Below are 15137 nucleotides of genomic sequence, written 5' to 3' on the forward strand. Positions count from 1 at the left end.
AAGCCTCTTGTAGCACTCTTGTAGCACTATCTGAATTCGGCTAGATTTGCCCTGGGATATTGACTTTTGCATTTTGAAGTTGAATAATGGCCCCCGGGCTTTGATTCCATGATTAGGGAGACTCCAAGACCACTCCAAACCTATCCTTCATCCTCTGCAAACACAAAACAACAAGTAGATTAGACTTAGTTTTTTTACTCCCCTAGCCACGTGTTGTAGACTAAATTTCTTCTTCTCAAGCAATTTGAAATTAGATTAATGATTCATGCAAGTAGAAAATCGATTTGATTAGTTTGCAAATATAGTAGAATGGTTTATTTCTACAACACTGTAGCCTTTTTCTTTCTTGTAGTTACAAGTATCCTCTGCATTTAATGAATGGTACTTTCATTTCTACAATTAGAGTAATGTTCATTTCCTTGTAATTGTGATATGTTTCCATAAAAATTATCTTTGTGGTTTGCTGAAGGAGTGGTATCTGTATGCCTTGATATGATCTAATTATTGAGGGTGACATGAGTAGAACTTAACCTATTGTGCATATAGCATTGTCACCTCTAAGCAGGGAAAATTTTAAGAACCCCCCCTAAATTTATATGTATAATAAATGGGCGAATCTCCATGGTATATAGGAAAAATGGAAGGCAATTTTATCAATAATATAATATGTATATATAATTTTTGGCGAATCTCTCACCAGGCATGGCGAATATTTTACTCAATTATAAAATCTTGTAAGATCTTGGCGAGTCTTTCACTAAATAATAAAACTTTGTAAAGTCCTAGTGAATCTTAGCATTGTGAACTCTTAGAGAATTTTTTGAAAAAGTATAAAACCATATATGGCAAGATCCACATGGTGGCAATATCACTGTTTTTTTTCACATTTCCATGACATAGAACTTGTTTATAAAATTATAAAAAAGCCAACCAAGTCCCTTATAATATGCAGGTAAGCTTATAACAGATTCTGATACCTCTACTATGCTTGTCTTCATTCAAGTGTCATAGTTGTTATGCTTAACACTGTGAATCACAACTCTGTCAGAACTCAACTCTATAGTGTAATTAAAACCTTTGGAAATTGAATCTGACAACTCTATAAAAAGGATTAGTGAAATAGAAGCTTTTGTGAATGAGCCCACTAACTATCACTGCTAAACAATCAATCTATACTATGAAGTCTTCCATCTTGATCACAATCGTGCTCACAATCAAGGGAGTGCGACCACCTGGCCTGACATAATGGCCATCATAGCTTCCAATAATCAACAACCACCTTGCAAGGACATCCTAGCTCATGTCTCATGAATTTTATTCATCAATCTTAACTGATATAAATCTTATAAAGATAATATTAGAATCCTCTCCAGATTCACTGTTAATACAAGGTAAAGGAAATTTTCTAGCTCAAGGCACTAGCCAATACCAACTTTGGTATTTGTGACCCCTTTGTGGGGATGCACCTACCCTGCCCCGTTGGGTTTCTGCCTTGTAACATAGTTCAAGGATCACAAGACTTTCCAATCTTCCTACTCCATTAGACACAATTTATATGCTATACATAGTGAATGCAAAAGAAGCATTATCGAACACACAATTTCACAGAAGGAAGAAAAATCTTAGCCAGTTCAATATCAAAATCTTAACCATTGATTAATAAAGAATAACAAGTAGTGTAATGATTTGTTCTGAGTTATTTATTTACAAGCTGTAAAGAATGTAGTGGAATGGAAAATATTACTTAGGAAACCCTTCAATATTTTCTATTAATATGTTTGTGCATGTACATATGAAATTAAGAGCATTGTTGAATACAAAGTTTCCTTTTCTCTTGCCTCTATTTTGACAAATTAGTGTGAAATCAGTGTCACTTTGAATCTCCTTTCCTGTGTGGATGTTTTGACAAATCAATGTGAAATCAAAGTCACTTTGAATTTCATTTCTGCGAGGGATCACATCCATAGTTGATTAGTAAAAGATAATCTACTATATATTATGTTCAAGAAATTGACTGCAATCTACAGTGGAAACGAGACCTCAATTCTTATCTGAATTTGAATATCTCAGGACAACATAAAAGATAAAAATGCATATGGACTTAGTAGCTAGAAAACAATCACTCCATCATTACAGGACCACCTATATTTCGGCACTTAATCTAAATAATGGCACTAGTTGCAGTGCTTATTTGCATTAACACCATGGAGAAGCAACAACAATGTTTCAAAGCACACTTACGGAAAAAGTTGTAACGTTCCGAGAATATTTAATGATAACATCTGAACCTCGTAGCTATGGTGGGGAAACTAGGGAACCCAAATCTTGGAAGATATCTCATACCAAATCTGAGAAAAAAATAAAAAAGGGAAAAAATCAAAATCTATAAAACAAGCAATGAATTGTTTACAAATCAAATACAATTCCTTTAACTAACAGTTAAATTGTGGTGATATATTTAAATATTTAGTAAGAGGGAAACTTCAAACCATGGAATATTACCTTTGTCATTATTGTCATCCCTCAGTGACTGAGATTACAAATCAATACTTATGGAAAGATTGTATGAAATTCTTTTAAATAGTCAAGCATAACCTCTATTTTCAAGCAACAAATGTTGGAAATAATACTGAGAGGGGGGGTGAATCAGTATTATTAATTCAAATGTTCCTTTTTCAAAAACAAATGATATACGCTACTTCAGTTAATTGAACCCGCGTATATACGCAGCTATGCAAAAGAAAGCCCGCGTATATAATGCAAACTTTTTAATTTACTTTATCTTTCTGATGTTGACTGTTAATCTGTGATTCATAAGCAAATAACCAGTAAAATAGAGCAAAAAGACAATCACACACAAGAACACAAGATATAAGGTGGAAACCCAATGTGGGTGAAAACCACCTGCTGCAATTCGTCTCTATCTTTTCTTTAATTAGAAACTTCCTTTTACAATTGTACTGGTGCAGTCCTTTACCAGTATGCAGGCTGCAACCTGCAGAGAGCTACAACCCTCTCTTGTTTTCCAGCTTCTCCTGGAAGGGAGCTCCAACCCCCTTAGTTCTTGTACTAGCTTGAGATACTAGTACGCAGGCTTCTACCTGCAGAAGGCTGCAACCTTCTCTTTGCTTTCATGGACCTCGTTTCATTAATTTTCAGACTGGATCCACAGATAGTATCAATCAAACATCAAGAATTTCTGCATCAACCAAACTTCTTTTCACCAATCAAAACTAAATCAAATAAACACTTCTCTGACCGTTGTACCCAGAACATAGTAACTATAATCAAACACCAATTTTGAACCCAGAACACTGCAGCAATAAAACAGAAGCAGCTAGAACATAAATCAAGATATGTACGCTACTTCACTATTCAGCAACCTGCGTGTATACGCTTCTGTACCACAACCAACCTGCGTATACGCTTCTTTCATTCACAGAAAAGGCGTGTATACGCACCTGCACTTCACTGAACCTGCGTACAGATCTATAAAGGATAATTTATTCTTTTAAAACATTCAGTGATTAGTTAACCCAGATTATCATATTTATAGATCAAGAGAGCGCCACATATAACAGATCAAAATCATGCAAAGATATTATCATTCAAGCCAAGAGATTATGACCCATCAATAGAAATTATCCTTCTTTGCGCTAAGGTTCCTCCTTCATTCAGATCCAGATCTGCTCCACAACGCTAATCACCAATATTTCAGATCTCGCATTTTATCAGATATTCAATAATAATTCAGATGATACCTTGCCACATGATCTCCTTCCTCTTTTATAGATTTAGGCCTTCCACAATACCACAGTCCAAAACCATAATAAACCAATACCATGGACCCTATACTTGGGATCAACACGTTTGACGAGGTACCATGGTCCAAAACCATAGGTTCAAATACCAAGGACTAACTACCACGGACCAAAGGTAAGTTCTCCAACATATACGCGGTTTTCTTTGCATGAAAGTGCGTGTATACGCATACGCGCCTTTGAAATGTATAACTCGCGTGTATACGCACCTTCGTCTAGATGAACCTACGTATATGACTTTTCCTTCATTCTGAAAGCCTGAACTGAGATCTGTTACCAAAGAGAGTTGCCATCAAGGACAACACCTGTGCCATAGCTCCAATCCTATGCCATAATGCCAAAAATCTCCCCCTTTGGACTTGATGGCAACCCAAAATCCTCAAAGTCATTCTCCCCCTTTGACATCAAGGGCAAAGGGTTATGCTCCCCCTGAGTACATGCTGGAAGTTCTGCCCTGCTGTGCTGACCATGCTCCCCATGACTGTAGGCAAGATCTGCAAAAGATGTTCTTCAAGAAGAACCATGACTTATACATTATGAAAGACCTTCCTATCACCAAAAGACTCAATACATACATCCATCACCCAAGTGGGGATACATCAGAAAATTACAAATGACAACCAAGTTCATTACATGTTCATCCCAGGCATAGTGGGGAAACCAAAATAGGTCGTTACATGACCTTGACACCATAAAGAGATACCACAGAAGAGATACATGACATAGAGACGAAATATCTAGAACAAGACTCATGAAAGTCACCAATAACTGATAGCAGCAGCATCTGTCAATCACCATTCAGATCAGCAACCAAGGTATCCTTTTGTTCTCCCTCTGCCTCTGTTCCATCTGAAACCAACAATAGTTGTGAACTAGAACCAAAAGCTTCTAAGATAATGCCAACAATGCATTATTATAAGATTATCTGCTCCCCCTAAACCTGTGCCGGATGGTCTCTGTCAGACTCATATCAGAATATCTTCAACCAGAGCCTATCCCTACTGATATCCATCAAACCTCCATATACGCGACTGTCTCTGCACAAACCGGCGTATGTACGCGGATCCTCCTTAGGCAACTCGCGTACACCCATTTTTCTTTGAAACAGACGAGTTTTAACGGCAAGATGATGCATCAACTACTCCCAGCTTCTGTCTGAGGTATTTAAATGTCTCCCTGGGTAGTGGTTTGGTGAGAATATCAGCAACTTGTTCCTTAGAAGGAACATATTCCAATTTGACCTTTTGTTCCAACACTTGTTCCCGGAGAAATTGATACTTAATCGGTATGTGCTTGGTCTTTGAATGCATGACTGGGTTCTTTGAAATGCTGATTGCACTTGTATTATCACATAAGATGGAGATGGGTGGTGTACAAGTGATTTCAAAGTCCCGCAAGGTTTGCATCATCCAAAGAAGTTGAGTGCAACAATATGCAGCAGCCACATATTCCGCTTCAGCTGTAGATAAAGCAATCGAACTTTGTTTCTTGTTGAACCAAGATACTAATCTGGAACCCATAAAGAATGCACCACCACTTGTGCTCTTCCTGTCATCCACGCTTCTAGCCCAATCTACATCTGTATAAGCATGAAGAGTGAGATCTGTATCTCTAGGATACCATAAGCCATAGTTTTGAGTTCCTTGAAGATACTTGAAAATTCCCTTCACTGCCTGAAGATGAGTTTCCTTTGGATTTGCCTGAAATCTTCCAACTATTCCCACTGCATGCATGATGTCTGGTCGGGTACCTGTCAAATAAAGTAGACTTCCAATCATAGATCTATAGGTTGGTTGATGTACTGCTGTTGACTCATCATTTGCACTGAGACTGCATCCTATAACAATAGGGGTACATACTGGTTTCGAATCTTCCATGCCATACTTCTTCAGAATCTGCTTGAGGTACTTGGTTTGAGACAAGAAGATATCGCCCTCATTTTGTTGGATTTGCAATCCAAGAAAGTATGTCAGTTCTCCAAGCAAAGACATTTCGAATTCTTTCTGCATCACCAAGGCAAAGCTTTGACTCATAGCTTCTTCATTGCTACCAAAGATAATATCATCTACATACACAACAAGTATTAGCAATTTGTCATTTTCAATTTTTATATAAAGATTGCTATCTGCTAATCCTTTTGAAAAACCTTGTTGATGAAGGTATTTGTCCAAGCGGTAGTACCAAGCCCTTGGAGCCTTTTTAAGACCATAGAGAGCCTTTTTCAGTCTGCATACAAGATTTGGATCATTCCCAAGAATGAAACCATCTGGTTGTTCAATATATACTTCTTCTTCTAAATCTCCATTCAGAAAGGCTGATTTTACGTCCATTTGAAATACTTTGAACTTCTGAAAGCTTGAAAGAGCAAGGAACATTCGGATGGCCTCAAGTCTTGCAACGGGAGCAAAAGTTTCTTCAAAGTCTATTCCCTCTTGTTGAGCATACCCTTTACAAATAAGTCTGGCCTTGTTTCTAATTACTTCCCCATTTTCATTCAACTTATTTTTGAACACCCATTTTTTCCCTATGACATTCTTATCTTTTGGTCTAGGGACCAACTCCCAAGTGTTATTCTTTTCGATCTACTCAAGTTCTTCGTCCATTGCCTTGACCCAACATTCATCTTTGCATGCCTCTCTTACATTTTGTGGCTCAGTGGAGGAGAGTAATGCCAAATAGATTGAGGCTTCTGCAATTGTTCTTCTTGGTTGTACGCCAGCCTCTTTTTGCCCCAAGATTTGAGATTCTGGATGATTCTTCTGAACATACCTGGATGGAGTCTTTTCTTCTATCCTTATCTGCTCCTCTGGTGCCTCTTGAGGTTCTTCTTCATCATCAGTCTGATTTGGAGAGTAGTCTTCATCCTCTTCGATATCTTCATGATTTACTTGCGTAGGGATGTATCCTTTTTCATCAACCACTACATCAATGTTGTCAACAATTCTTCCAAGTCTTTTATTGTAACACTTATATGCTTTGCTGTGGGGAGAATAACCAAGGAGAATGCCTTCATCTGCTCTAGGTTCAAGTTTGCCAAGCTGCTCATCAGTATTCTTAATATAGCATTTGCTCCCAAAAATTTTGAAATGCTTTACCGAAGGAGTCTCACCATACCAGAGCTCATGAGGAGTTTGAGTTTTGTTCACTCGGACATTTGTTTTGTTGAGAATAACAACCGCAACATATGCAGCTTCACCCCAGAAGGTTGTGGGAGTTCCAGACTCATCAAGCATAGCACGAGCCATTTGTTGGACTGTTCTGTTCATCCTTTCCGCCACTCCATTTTGCTGAGGAGTCCTAGCTGTAGAGAATTCCCTTCTTATTCCATGTTCTTCACAGAAATTGAAAAATTCATTTGAGGTAAATTCCCCACCTCTGTCGGACCTGAGGCACTTAATTTTGTAATCTGATTCATTTTCAGCGAAGGCTTTGAAGGATTTGAATTTTTCGAATGCTTCGTCTTTGTGCTTCATAAGTCCTAACCAAACAAACTTGGAGAAGTCGTCAATGAATAATATAAGGTATTCTTCTCCTCGAGGTGGCCTTGTCCTAAATGGACCACATACATCTGTATGGACTAGCTCAAGAGGCCTGCTAGCTGATCCTTCCTTCTCAGGAAAGTTAGTTCTGGTTTGCTTACCAAACTGACATGATTTGCATATGGTGTTGTCTAGAATTTTGATATCTAGAAGACCACGAACTTCGTGGTATTTGCATGCTTTCCTTATTTGTGAAAAGCTTAGATGCCCCAACCACCGATGCCATAACCAGTGTTCATCATCCTTGCTTAAATAACATTGTTGTTGTCCTTCTTCAAATATGTATAAATTATTTGGAGTTCTTCTGCCTTTGATCACTGTTTTTCCTGTATCAATATCATGAGCACTACATCCATTTGATCGAAATATTACCTCGGTTCCTTGATCACACATCTGACTAACACTCAGTAGATTATGCTTCAAGCCATCAACATACAAAACATTTCCAGCCTTGACCTTTTCTTTCAACTGAGCAGTGCCTTTTCCTTTTATGGCTGCAGGGGTATCGTTTCCAAAAGAAACCTTCTTTCCCTTTTCTAATGTAGTATATGATTCAAGGTTTTCTTTATCACCTGTCATATGCTTCAAACATCCGCTGTCGATATACCATAGTTTTTCCTGTCCTTCTGCATAAAAGGCTATCCCACATCTTTCTGGTTGTGGTTCCTTCATTCTCCATGTTCTGGCACTTGAGGTTTGTTCCTTCTGAGTTGTCTTCCAAAACCTGCTCCTACATTCAGAATCTTCATGACCAAAGTTATTACAAATAGAACATTCAACTTCATTTTCAAGGGCTGAAAAGTTGTTATAAGTCCTTTTCGTGATCCCAATCATATTCCTTTGTTTTTGAGCTTCTCTAGTCATGATTGTCTTATAGGCAACACATTGGGCTGCTTTGTGACCAAAGTTATGGCAAGAGAAGCATTGGCCATTGAAGAAACTCCTGTGATTATCAAATCTATCATCCAACCGATTGTAGTTTCTACTGACATCCATTCTTGAGGCAAATTGGGAAGATTTTACCTGTGGCTGATTGTAGCTTCTATTTGTCCTTAAGGTATCTTGCCCCCGATTTTCTTGATAGTCTTTGTTCGTTCTTGAGGTAAAGTGTCCCTGATATACCTGATGATTTCTATTAGGCCTTTGCTTGCTCCTCCTTGCTGCATCAAGATAACTTTTGGAGGCGGATGCTTGAGATGTTTCTTCATTATATCCCAGACCTGTCTTGATTAGTGGAGAACGCTGCACATTGATAATCTCATACAGAGTTTCAGATCCTTTAACAAATTTAAGATTAATAGCTTTTGTTTTCTCAATCTCCTTTCTAAGACCAACAATTTCACATTCCAATTTTTCAAGATGTTTTTCCCTTTCAGCCAGTTGACATTGCAGAGAATCAATAATCGCATTTTTCTCTTCTAAGAAAATTTTGAGATTATATATCTCTTTATAAAAACCTTCTACATCTATAGCATCCATGTAGTCATCATCTTCAAAAGCCATTAAAATTTTATACTCATTACCTCGTTCAACTTCGTCACTATTTGAAAGTCCATCACTATCTTCATGAGTGTAATAGCTTTTCTTATTTGCATTCTGTTTCTTGTTCCATCTAACAGGTTCCTTCCCTTTGTCAATCTTATCCTTGTGAGGACATTTGGTAGCATAGTGACCGACTCTTCCACAAGCAAAGCATTTGAAAGGTGACTTACCTCAGAACCGTCCAGTACCCCGTTGAAGATTTCTGACAAAATTGAGATAGGCATCCTAATAGAGTATTGACTACCTTTGCATTTGTTTCATATTTCTTCTTCTCAACCAGATCTGTAGGAGTTGCTGATGGAAAAGTATACCCTGTATCTATGATATCCCAGATTTCTGTACCAAGAGATTGAAAATAGGCAGTAACTCTTACCTTCCAATAAACGAAGTTTGTCCCATCAAAAATTGGTGGCCTAATTGATGCTTCCCTCTCGTAGTTGCTCATGATGAACGATCTAATTCCTTCAAGCGATCAAGCTTCTCCTGAAGGACTTGCTCTGATTCCAATTGTTGGAAATAATACCGGGGGGGTGAATCAATATTATTAAGTCAAATGTTCCTTTTTCAAAAACAAATGATATATGCTACTTCAGTTAATTGAACCCGCGTATATACGCAGTTATGCAGAAGAAAACCCGCGTATATAATGCAATTTTTTTAATTTACTTTATCTTTCTGATGTTGACTGTTAATCTGTGATTCATAAGCAAATAACCAGTAACCAGAACCAGTAAAACAGAGCAAAAAGACAATCGCACACAAGAACACAAGATATAAGGTGGAAACCCAATGTGGGTGAAAACCACCTGTTGCAATTCATCTCTATCTTTTCTTTAATTAGAAACTTCCTTTTACAATTGTACTGGTCTAGTCCTTTACCAGTACGCAGGCTGCAACCTGCAGAGAGCTACAACCCTCTCTCGTTTTCCAGCTTCTCCTGGAAGGGAGCTCCAACCCCCTTAGTTCTTGTACTAGCTTGAGATACTAGTACGCAGGCTTCTACCTGTAGAAGGCTGCAACCTTCTCTTTGCTTTCAAGGACCTCGTTTCATTAATTTTCAGACTGGATCCACAGATAGTATCAATCAAACATCAAGAATTTCTGCATCAACCAAACTTCTTTTCACCAATCAAAACTGAATCAAATAAACACTTCTCTGACCGCTGTACCCAGAACACAGTAACTATAATCAAACACCAATTATGAACCCAGAACACTACAGCAATAAAATAGAAGCAGCTAGAACATAAATCAAGATATGTACGCTACTTCACTATTCAGCAACTTGCGTGTATACGCTTTTGTACCACAACCAACCTGCGTATACGCTTCTTTCATTCACAGAAAAGGCATGTATACGCACCTGCACTTCACTGAACCTACGTACATATCTATAAAGGATAATTTATTCTTTTAAAACATTCAGTCATTAGTTAACCCAGATTATCAGATTTATAGATCAAGAGAGCGCCACATATAACAGATCAAAATCATGCAAAGATATTATCATTCAAGCCAAGAGATTATGACCCATAAATAGAACTTATCCTTCTTTGTGCTAAGGTTCCTCCTTCATTCAGATCCAGATCTGCTCCACAACGCTAATCACCAATATTTCAGAACTCGCATTTTATCAGATATTCAATAATAATTCAGATGATACCTTGCCACATGATCTCCTTCCTCTTTTATAGATTTAGGCCTTCCACAATACCACGGCCCAAAACCATAATAAACCAATACCACGGACCCAATACTTGGGATCAACACGTTTGACGAGGTACCATGGTCCAAAACCATAGGTTCAAATACCAAGGACTAACTACCACAGACCAAAGGTAAGTTCTCCAACATATACGCGCTTTTCTTTGCATGAAAGTGCGTGTATACGCATACGCGCCTTTGAAATGTACAACCCGCGTGTATACGCACCTTCGTCTAGATGAACCTGCGTATATGACTTTTCCTTCATTCTGAAAGCCTGAACTGAGATCTGTTACCAAAGAGAGTTGCCATCAAGGACAACACCTGTGCCATAGCTCCAATCCTGTCCATAATGCCCACAACAAAATCAAGACATTGTTACATCAAGAGCCATAATTAATACATAATCAATGAATCAAGTCCTTGTATGGCACAAGCTTGTTTCACAACCTCTATTTTCTCAATAACAAAATCAAGACATTGTATGTGGTTATTTCCAAAAGGAAACTGTGTTCTAATTTGGAAGAGGATCTTATCAAAAGACATGGATTTATTCAAAACTACAAAGCCTAATGGGTTACTGAAAAATAAGTTGGAATATGGGATCATGATACTTAAATTGAAAAAATATGCTTTCCTTTTAGAAACATTACAGTTATACAATGTTTTTTGAAAGCATTAGAATTTGAAATTGGGCCTTTCTATCAAGACAAATTTTCATTAACAGAATGTACTTTCCTACTTGAAACATTGTAGATATCCAAGAAAAACTTGAAAAGCATAAGAGAACTTAGCATAATGTACTTTCTTTCCTTCCTTAACATTCTTAAAGAGTTGAGGTTACCCAAGTCATCAGGTAACTTTTGAAGGAAATGACAATTAGTAATAGTCCAATTCACAACTGAAGATGTGTCACAAATATGAGGGGGCATCTCCTCCAAATCACAAAAGTGCTCCAGGTTAAAATCTAGCATTATTGGAAGCTTAATGCTCGACTGGGTGTTATTGAACCCATACATTTTTTCAATCTTCACTAAAAGCTTAAAGATAGCTTCTCTAAGTTCTACATGACTTTACTATGCTCTTGAAGTGGGGGCACACGCAGCCTCTCCAAGTGAATAGTCTTAAACTAAGTGAAGATAAGTCCAATAGATCATTCAGTGTGGATCTCTTTAACCCATAATTGACTACTATGTCTCTCTTGAACCCATAATTGAATACTATTAGGACTTTCAAATTTTTCATGGAACTAAAAAATGTTGGAAGAAAGTAATTGCTTCTAGAAAAGAGTAAAACTAAAGCCTCTGCTTGAGGACAATTGATGTCACACCACTAATACTTCTCCATGGAATCTGTATAGGTAAACCACAAATGCAGAATTCCATTAGAATATTGTGTTTATTGAATACACAAATGAAATCATTGCATTTCTTTAAAATATCTTTTGAAATCAAAATTACCGAAATTACATATCGATAACCTAGTGGGTGTAGGATAAAATTCACCTGTGTCATTCACAAAAAGCAATAGGAAAAACCTAATACTATATAAAACCAAGAAAAATTCAAATTCATCACTTCTAGGGACCTCGTAACCACCTTGCCAATACACAAGTATGTTACTATTTTCAGTTAGAAAAATTATCCAAATTACAATATGTTTACTCCAACCTATGTTGGAAAGTTATAGAAGGATGACTAGTGCAATTAATCCATTCCTTTTACCCTGGATTTGTTTCAGTTTAAAATAGAAGTATACAAATATACTTGTCCAATGTCTATGCTTTAACCATTCACCTTAAGATGTTTTTACAATACAATTTGCTAAGTCTATTTAATATCTTCATTATCATAAAAACCAACCTATATCCATCTTAACTCTACATCTACCACTCTTAGGGGGATGAAATCTATTTATCCCTCTGAGTACTTGGTAGACCTAGAATTAAGATGGATCTAAGATGATAGAATTTCCCCTTTAAATAGTCTATGCTCACATGAATACCATGGTATTACCATGGGTTATCATAAACCTAGAGCTTAAAAATTACTATTAGTAATTTATAAAAATTAATAAAATTAATAGTTGATTTTTATTTTATTTTTTATTTTAACCAAGCTAAAATGTTTAACATACATTAAATTACAACATCCATTTTTACTCTTGATCCACCAAGCCCCCAGAGGGATCAAATATTTTTTCACTTTATGCTAGTTTGCATATCACGATATTTGATATCTCTCGGGGTTAGTAGATCCAGAGTAAAGATGGATCTATGCTGGTTTAATTCCCCACGATATTTGATACCTCTCGGGGTTAGTAGATCCAGAGTAAAGATGGATCTATGCTGGTTTAATTCCCCCATTTAAATAGGCTACATTCCAGGTGAATACCATGGGTTAATACCATGTTCCATTTTGGTGAATACCATGGGTCAATACCATGTTCCATTTTGGTGAATACCATGGGTCAATACCATGTTCCATTTTGGTGAATACCATGGGTCAATACCATGTGCCATTTTTATTTTTATTAATATTAATATTAGGGTTAATAATGTTTTTTTTGCATGGTATTAATAATAATTTAGCCCATGGTATTTGTCCCATAGTATTTTTCCCATAGGTTTCACCTAAATATAACACATTTTTTTGAGTGTTCGTAAATATAAGGTGACTTATGGAGTAAATATAAAAAAAAAAAATGTTTTATTTGTTTACCATACCTGTCGTTTATTTATATTTTTATTAATTTATCATACTTCTTTTACAAATATGGTATTTGGTCCATAGGATTCACTTAAATAAAACCTCTTTTTTGAGCCTTCATAAATAGAACGAGGATTATAGACTAAATATAAAAAGAGGTTTTATTTATTTACCATACGTCTAGTTTATTTATATTTTTATTTATTTACCATACCTCCACTTTACTTATATTTTTATTTGTTTACACCCTTGCATGTATATAAGGTGACTTATGGAGTAAATATAAAAAATGTTTTATTTATTTACCATTTATATTTTTATTAATTTACCATACCTCTTTTATAAATATGGTATTTGGCCCAGAGGATTCACTTAAATAAAACCTATTCTTGAAAATTAGGGCGAATGGAAGGTTGTAACTCCTAATTTCAAGGGCTAAATTTACCTTTTTTACCCTCTCCCTTAAAATAAGGTGGGCTATTTGAGGTGATTTGTAAAAATGTACTATGATACAAAATATTCGCCCACTAAAAATTTAAAACGCCCTAATTTCCCGAAAGGGCGAACATTCGCCCCTAAAATTTTCCATGCCTCTAAGTTTGTATGAACCCCAAGTTGATCATTTAAGTTGAGAGCCTTGAGAGTTGCAACATCCTTGATGTAGTACCAAAGCCAATCACCTTTTGGCATCATTTCCAGGGAGGTGTCCAAGTAGGTGTTATTTCTACTTAGAATTTGCTTGTTTTTTTCTTTTTGTTGTGCATCAGTATTATTGGTTTGAAAGCTTCAAAAAGAAAAAGAAAAAAATAGTTAGTTTTTTCTTTCCTTGTAGGAGTAGGGATAGTCAAGGGAAATTCCTACAAAAAAAATCCCACCCCTTCAAGAAAACAACCATCATTCTTCTTTGGTGACTTTGAACTTCCCTCTCTGGTTGCAAGTGAGTTAGAAAACCCTCTAGGTGAGGAACCCTATTGAACCCCAAAATTTCCTCTTTTTGACAACCTTCTTATACTCCATTCTTACCTTTTTGATCTTCATAACTCTAATTTGGGTATCAGTTTACAAGGTTTATGGCACAGCAGGTACATAATCATCTTATATTTCATAAATATCATTTTTCTTTACTATTTAACTCAATATTTACCTGAGCTACTAAATTATAGCGATTTTGCAGCTAAGTCCAAGGTTTGATGGGTTGCGAAGCTTCAATTGAAGAACAAGGCATATGGGCAGGTGGCAATTAGCTGGTACAACGATTTGTTCCTACCTTCATAACCGCACTATAAGATCTTGTTCAAAGCGAAAGTCAACCACCGAAGAAGGAAAATCAAGCGAGCGAGGAATTAGTGAATGCAGATATTCAACCTCATGATTTGCTTCGCTGATAGAAAATCATGAGGAAATTATGCTATTTTATCTTTTAATGTTAATTTTAGTCTTTTTCAATTAGCATAAGGAAGTAATAATCTGAAAACAGTTATGAATAGAAGTTTTATAAATTTTCCTCTCGACATGACAGACACAGATTTGAATAATGTTTTTAAACTCTGTTTTAGCCATTAAAGATGATATTTTATTCCTCTATTGTGCGACTTAGTGCATGGTTAATCATCTCGTGAAGAAATTGTGTTGACACCTACTTCTCGAGTCCCCCTCGAGATAGTAAGGTTTTATTTCGTTTTCAATCAGCGTTTTAGTCTGTGTTTGTTGTAAGATTTTGTTAGTTCATTTAATCGCTTAACTTTTGATTTTTGAATGTAAGTTTAAGATTGTTTTAGCAGGTTTATTTAATCGTTCTACTGTTGAGTGAAGCGAGATTTCCC

This window comes from Pinus tabuliformis, chromosome 9, assembly GCF_031772625.1.
Source record: "Pinus tabuliformis cultivar Carrire ecotype Pingquan chromosome 9, CPIR1, whole genome shotgun sequence".
Lineage (NCBI taxonomy): Eukaryota > Viridiplantae > Streptophyta > Pinopsida > Pinales > Pinaceae > Pinus > Pinus tabuliformis.